At 34.1% G+C, this 9,063-nt stretch overlaps 1 pseudogene; it reads left to right on the plus strand.

Moving 5' to 3' along the window:
* Window positions 1-259: 259 nt before the first annotated feature.
* LOC141543800 (eukaryotic peptide chain release factor subunit 1 pseudogene) lies at window positions 260-1,341 on the plus strand (annotated as a pseudogene).
* Window positions 1,342-9,063: the final 7,722 nt, after the last annotated feature.

The following is a 9,063-nucleotide window of genomic DNA, read 5'->3' on the forward strand; positions in this document are numbered from 1 at the left end:
CTTACTCCATTAAGTAACAAGGTTGAAGAAGTTTGAACATTGCTTTCAATTCCACATCTTTGATGCTATTAGACAATTTAGTATCACACTTAGATCCTCAGTAGCTAGATAATCAGGGACAACTCACTTAAACTCTCTTTACCAGAAAACAGCACATGGAGTTGCCAAGAGAGAGGGTGCTGTGTTTTAAATTAAAGACCCCACAGCTGAGGAACATTGTCTCCTGGTACTCGACTCTCAGAAAGGAGGAAGTAAGAAAATGGCTGACAATCTCAAGATCTGGAAGATCAAGAAGTTCATCAGGATCCTGAAAGTAGCCCACAGAAATAGTATCATTGGATATTGGTGATCATTCCACCAAAAGAACAGATTTCACAAGTGGCAAAAATGCCAGCTGATGAATTTTGAATTGAATCTAATATAAAATCTCTTTTTTGCATCCAGTATAAAATCCCAGATCATCTTTCAAGTCTGGGGGTCATTACATCCTTAGATCAAAAAGTAAAACTTTATAGCAATAGACTACCAAATGGTCTTGGTTTTTTACTGTGGAACAATTGTGACAGAAGAAGGAAAAGAAAGTTAACATTGACTTTGAACCTTTCAAACCAATCAATATATCATTATATCTGTATGATAACAAATTCCATATAGAGGGTCTTATAACCCTACTGTCTGATGATGATAGAAAGTTTAGCTTTATTGTGATAGATAGAAGTACTGCATTCTTTGGCACTCTGTAAGGAAAAATTAGGTTTCTTGCAAAAATTCACTGTATATCCCCTCCCCAAAAAACATCATTGGGGAAATCAGTCTTTCATTTTGCCTATTTACAAGCAGGAAAATGACATGAGTGTCTAAGGAAGGTAGCAGTAACTGTTTATTTCTGGTGACAAAGTGAATGTGATTGGTCTCATTTTAGCTGGATCAGCTGTCGTCAAAACTGAAGTAAGTCAATTTAACAGGTTTGATCAGTGATTGCAAGAGAAAGTTTTAAAATTAGTTGGTATTTCTCTTGGTGGTGAAAATTGATTCATTCAGGCATTTGTTGAATTCCCTGAAGTTCTCTCCAATGTGAAATTCATTCAAGAGAAGAAACTAATAATATGATATTTTGATGAAATTAGTCAAGACACTGGGAATTTCTGTTTTGGAGTTGAAGACACACTAAAGGCTTTGGAAATAAGAATTATAGAGATCCTGACAATCTATGAAAATCCAGATATAAAGAGATATGCTTTTCATTGCAAAGTAACAGAAGATAATATTCTGTATTTTATCCCAGGAGCAGAAACAGCAACATGAAATTATAAAGAGTATGCAACTACTGCAATGGTTTGGGGCAAGGATGGAAATTTTTTATGGACAAATCATTGTAAGGGTCCCAGAGGATGAAAAGGTTTAGTGGAATCAGAGGTATATTGCATTTCTGAGATGATATCTAGGAAATGGAATACCAGTAGGGAGAGGATGAGTATTTTGTCTTAGATTACTACTCAGTAATCTTCCTGGGTACAGCAAAATGTGCCTCACCATCCTACATCTAATACAAGTAGCAAATAGGGTGAAAACAGAACAGATCCCTCCCTTATTATTGGAGCATTTCCAAAACTTGATCAGTGATCACTGGATATTGGTAACAAATTGAAACAAGCAGACAGACAAACAAACTAACAAATAACAACAACAAAAACCTTATAATTTGATTTGGTGTCAGTGCAACAGCAAACTACTGAATTCCCAAATTTTACTTTGGACTAATTTTTATTTTTTAAAATTTATTTAAAATTTAAACACAAATTAGAAAAATCAAAACATTGCCATGTGCATAGTAGGACATGAGAGGATTTAAAATACACAGTAATAAATTTCAAGAAAGTCTTTATAATAAAAGCTCCACACTGTGTTCAGAGCTGTCCAGCTTTTCTTTGCTTCCTTATAGAATTTCTTTTATATTCTGCTGGGCACTTTTTACTTTATTCTTCTCCTTTTCCCACCTTCAAGAATGCTACAATTAAGCACAGATAGCTAGCTATAGATCTAGATCTAGATCTAGATACCGATAAAGATATTGATAGCTATAGATAGATGCGCATACATATATACACACATATACACATATATTCATATATACATTTATATACATCTACTTAAGTCCAAACAATGCTTGTGTTATCCTCTGTTTCTCTGAAGGTGGATAACAAATTCCCTCATAAGTCCAAGTCTTTCCACATTTTTTCTAAATCCACAAACATCATTTTCTATACCACAGTAATATTCCAATCTTATATTGTCTAGTTATTTTAAATAATCTAAACTATATTGATTGATATGGCTGATATATAGTGTAGTTTCCATATTTTTCTCTTGGTTTTGGCTTTAACTTTATGATAATGATTATTATCCCTGCTTTTTAAAAAAACATAATTCTATTTTTGATCTTTATTATTATGTTTGTGTGTGTATCTTATTTCTTATATCTCCTAACTCCTCTTACTTATTTCAAACCACTACCTTGCCCTCCTACTAATCAATTACCTCCAAAGATCCCTCCCTGCTTATGTTTCCCCCACCCTTTCTCCTTGTTCTCTTGTCTCTGTCTATAGTAGAAGACCTTTCCATCCTTCCAAATATATATTGTTATTTCTTTATCCCATTCCCATTGACCTATACACCCTTCTATATCCTCCTTATCCTTTTACCTTTCTTTATCCTCTTACTCCCATATATATGTGTTGTTCTCTCTTAACCCAGAACTGCTGCGAGTTGGATTCCTTATAAAAATTCTCCCTTATGCTCTCCCCATCCTTATTCCTTAGTTTCTCATTTCTTTCTTAATTTAGAAGACTTTTATAGCTTTTAAGATATATGCCTATTTCCCCTCTTTAACCTGTTCCCAATGAAAATATGGTTTCAAAACTAACAGCCCTCCTTCCCCATCTAATTTTTCCGTGTCAATCTCAAGTCTCATTTGCATTATTATCCTTTGTACCTTTCATTATACATGTTTTTAAGAATCACACTATACTTAGCTCTTTTTCAATCTTTCAAGCTAAGTACTAGTGACAGTGACAATGTTAAACAAAATTAAACAATGTTAAATATACAGATAGTCACTTCCACATATAAAAATAAAATTTGTCCTTTTAATCAGTCTTTAATGTTTACTTAATACTTATCTTGGATTTTATATGTCAAATTTTCTATTAGGTTCAGATCTTTTTGTAACAACATCCTGAAAAATTAACCAATTTATTTAATAGCCATGGTTTTTGTTTGTTTGTTGTTTGTTTGTTTGTTTTCATTTAGGATTATGCTTAACTTTGCTGGGTGTAATAGCTTCAACTGCAACCTTAGTTCTTTTACTCCTCAATATATAGTGTTCTGAGACCTAGGGTCTTTTAGTGTAGCTGCGGCTAGGTCTTTTGTGATTCAAATTGTGGCTCTGCTGTATTTTAATGATTTCTTCTTGTTCACAATATTTTTCCTTGATCTCCGGGTTTCAAAATTTGGCTATGATATTCCGTAGGTTTTCCTCACCAAATGCCTTTCAAGTAGCTTTAAGTGTATATATATATATATATATATATATATATATATATATATATATATATATATATATATATATATATATATATATATATATATATATATATATATATATACATATATATATTTTTTTTTTTCCTATTTCTTCTTTCTTCTCCTATTCTAATGCTTCAGGAGTTTTTTTTTTTTTTAATTTCTTCAGGGTTCTTTTTTAATTGTAACTTTCAAGTAGTTCAATTATTCTTCTGTTTTCTCTTCTTGATATTCTTTCCAGATTAGTTATTTTTTTCTTTTGAGATAATTCACATTTTCTTCCACTTTTTTTCATTGTTTTATTATTTTGTTTCATTATTTCTTTTTTGTTTTGTTTTATTATTTATTGTTCTCTTATAACTTTGATAGCTTTTCCTTACCCAGTTTTAATTTTAAAGGAGTCATTTTCTTCCTTGAGATTCTGAATCTGTTTTTCCTGTTGGTTGACTTTATTTTCATAATCTCCTTATCTTTTTTGGATTACTTTTATTTTAAAAACTTCTTCCTCAGTCTTTATCAATTGATTTTTAAAAATCTTTTTAAAAATTCTTCTATGAAATTTTTGAACAGATGAATATATTATGGTGCTTTTGGAGTAAAAGAGATGTTTTGTTTTGTTTTGTTTTTTGATAATAGATTATTGATGTAATCACCTCTAGTCCTGGGGTGCTTCTGGGCTAAACTCCCTCTACAGTTCTCCCCTCTGACCTGGAATTGAAAGCAAGACCTCCATTCCCCTGTAAATGCCTAAAGTCGATAGCATTCCTAACAAACACTGCTTCTGCACTTAACTACATCTAAGCAGCATAGCTTGGCCTGATATTCCTAACAGCAGAGATTTCCTCACTCTTCCCTGACTCAGACTCCTGATTCCCAACACAGTCTAAGAGGTCTAAATTCCTATAGCTAGGTCCAAAGCTACCCCCCAACTCAGAAAGCCTCAGGCCTCACCACTTGCTATTTCTGAGGAACTAGCCTGGAGATATTTACACTTCACTCAGTTTCTTCTGATCTTCTTTGATTGCCCCAGGAGGACCACTGTTCTTCCCCAACTCATGTTTACTTTCCCCTCTTTGTGTTTACCCTGAGACACCATTTTGTCTTGTTTGTGGGGAAATATATAGAGCTTGGATTTTTCTTACCTATTTCACCATCTTCCCACAATCTTTATACTCTGGACTAATTTAAACAAACAAACAAAAAAAATCACATTTTTAATTTTTACTCAATCATAAAACTGGTTGCTCTTCTATCATAAAAAATACTCGTTATATACAGAAGCAAACATATTTTAACTGCTGTAACTTTTAAAGTTAATAAAATAAGACTTGTTGCCTCATTTTATTTTATTTTATTTTTTTGGTGAAGCAGTTGAGATTAAGTGACTTGCCCAGGAAGTGTTAAGTGTCTGAGGCCAAATTTGAACTCTGGTCTTCCTGACTTCAGGACTATGCTCTATCCACTAAGCCACCTAGCTGCCACTTATTTTTTATTTTAATTGGTGAAAATTTCAATTGCCACCTTTGGTGATGACCCATTTACATGACATTCTCAACTTGGACTACATAAGAATAAGAATATGTGGTGAAGTATTGGATTCATTTCTCTCTTGGTCTCTGTATAATGTTGAAAAGGTAAGATACCAGGAGCAATGTCAGCTTCTCCCCCTTAAACATTCATCTCCCAACAATTCAGAACATACAAGTTTCATTGTAGATTTAAACTAACTTAGGATCCATCAGGGCCTTGGACTATTTATTCACACCCAATGTACAGAGACATTGTGTCCAAGTTTCAGGAGTTCACATAACCATATGATCTAGTCTAGAGAATGCCTAGGATCTGAACCTCCTGCAAATTAGTTTGGGGTAATAGTTGGCAGGTATTTGTGCTGGGTCTATGAGAAATAAAATATATGTTTTAAATGAAAAATAAAAACGCTCAGCCTCAACTTTCTTATCTGTAAATTGAAGTAAAAAAAAAAAAAATCACACCTAACTTAAAGGAATTTTGTGCAATAGTTTGTATTAAATCTTAAAGTTCTATGAAAATGTCAGTTATTATTGGTAGTGTTATGAGGATAACATGTATTTTAATGTGGAATTTTAATCATAAACATGCATCTGCCAAAGATAATACCCTAAGCTTATATACATATATACATATGTAAATATTATATATTCCGAGATTACATTCTTTATAATCCATATATCATAACATTCCTTTTCCTTATCTTTTCTCCCCTCTTGCTTTTATTTCTGGCTTTCTTATTTTCTTTTCTTTTTAGTAATAGTAAAAATATCCATTCAGGCTGAATCTTCCATAATGACAATACAGTACAATAGAAATTGATGCCTTTCATTATAATCTATTATTTTAAGACATTTTCATAATTTAAACAATTATGTTTCTTGATTTTTTTGCTAGTTTGTTTTTTTGGAAACTGGATTTAAATGTAAGAGCTGAATGGACTTTTATGGATACAATCTCTCAGCAGGCACACTATCAAATAGGAAAAGGTTTATCTATCTATGATCTCTGTACTTTATATATCTATCTCTTTTTTCTTTCCTTAAGATTTGTTACCTAGAGATAAAAGAAAAAATAGTTTCAAATCATAATCAGAGAAGACATGGGGAAATCTTCACACATGGAATCCATTAAAAAATTTGTTTAATTACTTAATAACCCTTGAAGTCAATATGATGTTTTAGAGAGAGATAAAATAGAAGATGTTAAACATACTCTCAAGAAAATTAAAATTAGAAACAAACAGTAGCTAGCCAACAGCTATTATACTCTGATTAGTCAGACAGTTATAATGAACCTGTTCACAGAAAGGCTGGAGCTGGTTTCAAAAAAAAAAAAAAAAAAAAGTGACTTAAGATGTTTCTTCTGTCCTACTATAGTGCCGGTGTGCAGCTTTTCCTGGGCAAACCCAAATTCCCTTGAGGATTAGAATTATATTAGCTAAATGCCTAACAGCTGTCTCACAAGCATGAGACTAGATCAAGCAAGCGAGCTGCAAATCTGGCCAGGCAGCATGAAAGGCCCCATAATGCAAACTGATTACTTTAGGACTTGCATTAATGTGGTCAGGAATAAAAATAACCCTCTGACAAATCCTCGCCTCATTTTCATGAAGGCTGATGAGAACATTTTAGCAGCTGGATCATGGGGCTGTGTGGAGTCTGGGGAGAATGAGGGCCGTGATCAAAGAGAGTGACTGATGGGGACCCCAGAATGTCTGATCCCCAAGAAGTAAGTGTCTTTTTTTTTGTCTCTCAAAAGCCAAGCATTTGCAGCTCCATCCGGAATTTATCAGAAGCACTTCATGGAATACCAATGTTATTTGAATGAAAAATCATGAAACTGAAAACAACAGGCAAATTTACATTTTAATAAAGATAAGGTTTATGATGTGGAGACTTTTCAGAGCAACACAGGCTTATCAAAATGCTTCTCTTATCTCCTTCCTGACCTGCTAGGGAACAGTTTCATTTTTTGCTATTTTGATGTAAAAGACATTGAATGAATAAGAGTATGCCATTTGGATCTTCAGGTTAATGACTTTCTTCTCAAATCAGATTTGGGAGCATGATGGTCGAAATATACAAAATGAGACACATTTTTGTACATGGCCAATATGGAAATCTGTTTTATTTAAATATGCATAATTCTAGTGAAAGTATTTTTTAATCTTCTCCTCACCTTCCCCCTAAGATTAGAAAGGGATGGAAGGCAGAAAAACTACATGTTTGATAATAGGAAAAATAAAATAAAATCTAAGGCATATAGTTATCATTTATTTAGAGTAATCAGGTTTGGATAATATAACAGTTCTAGTAGTCAGTGTGGAGAATGGAAAGTATTCTAGACTTGGAATATAAGGACATATCTTACTATTGGGATGACCTCGAATATTTCATTTACCACATGAGCCTCAACTTTGCCCTGTGAAAACTGAATTATTGCTATTAATTTCAATTAATTTTTTTGTGAAGAAAAAGAGATGGAGAGAGACAGAGACAGAGAAGGAAGGGAATGAGAAGGAGGGAGAAAGACAAAGATGGAAAGAGAAAGAAATAGACAGAGATCGAGAGAGATTTGATTGTGCATCTACATGTATGTGGTTGTGAATATAAAATGGCTAATAATAGTGCACCTGCTTAGTGTGTACAGTGTTTAACAGATCTCACGTCATTTTATCTTCAGCCCCTCCTCCTCCAGGACATGTACCTAGGTAAGAGCAAAGGCAGCTTTTGCAAGTCATGATTTGGTCCCAGGTCCCCAACACTGAGTTTCCTTCTCTCTCCACAATGCCACACTACCGTTATGATATAGAACCAGGATCTGCTTCATCTTTGCATTCTTAATCTTCTTTCATATTTTATACATAGTTCACATAGTGCATTTTCAATGAATTTTGTTCATTTAAGCATTTGAACACCAATATTCTTCTGCTTTGAAGTAGAGTGGGTTTCCTTGGAAAGACTGTCCCACAGAGAATAGCATGACATCATGCAAACAACTCTGATTCTGATTCAGTGAATCTTGGTTCAAAGCTCCCCACCTGACCTTGGGCCTTCCTGGGTGGCAGTCACCTTATGCCTAAAATGAAGGTGTTTGGGTTCCTGAGCTGAGATTCCTTCCAGCATTAGATCTACGATCCTACATTAGACAGTCACGCCTGAGTCTAAAGAACACAGAAATTCTTTCACAATATCCTTGCCAATTATGTTTATCATGTTTCTTTGTATGTGTCCTGTGCTGTGAACCGGCTCACAGTGAAATGTCTGCCAAATAGATTCTCAGCTCGTGGAATAATTTTGTCTTGCTAAACAGAGCTCTCACTGTATGACCAAAAAGACTTGTGATTTGTACGTTGACAGGAAACACTGTCAAATGCGTGCAAAAATGGAGTGGACTGTGGTACCATGTGTGATACATACTGCACTCATGATTGATAGCCTGACATGATCTGACTGTTTGGGAAGTAGAGGAGTTGTCAAAAGGAGCAGAGCACCTGGTTCTTCCCTAGTTGGGCCATCAATTAACCACTATATTTCCTTTGTTGACAACAATTGCCAAGGGGAAAAAAAAAAAAACTTCATTCTCACTATTTATAAAATGTTCAGCTTACACTCTGACCATCTGCCTCATCTTTGTCCCACTGGATCTCTGTATTCTAACTTTTGAGGGAGGGGAGCTCAAGGCTCTGATGTGTGGCTTTCTCTAATACTATGTCATTATGCTTTACTGATGATTCCCAAACTATTCTTCACTCTTCACATCCTATTTAGCTTCCCTGTATGTGTCATCCCTGTTTAGAATGCAAACATTTTTAGGGTACCGACTGTTTTAATGGTATTTATGTGTATCTGCACAACTGAGTATGGGATCTAGCATATAGAAAGTCCTTCATGTGCCTCCCTAATTCTTTTCCTTCCTTCCTTATTTTCTCCCTCCCTTCTTCTCTCC

This window comes from Sminthopsis crassicaudata, chromosome 5, assembly GCF_048593235.1.
Source record: "Sminthopsis crassicaudata isolate SCR6 chromosome 5, ASM4859323v1, whole genome shotgun sequence".
Classification (NCBI taxonomy): Eukaryota; Metazoa; Chordata; class Mammalia; order Dasyuromorphia; family Dasyuridae; genus Sminthopsis; species Sminthopsis crassicaudata.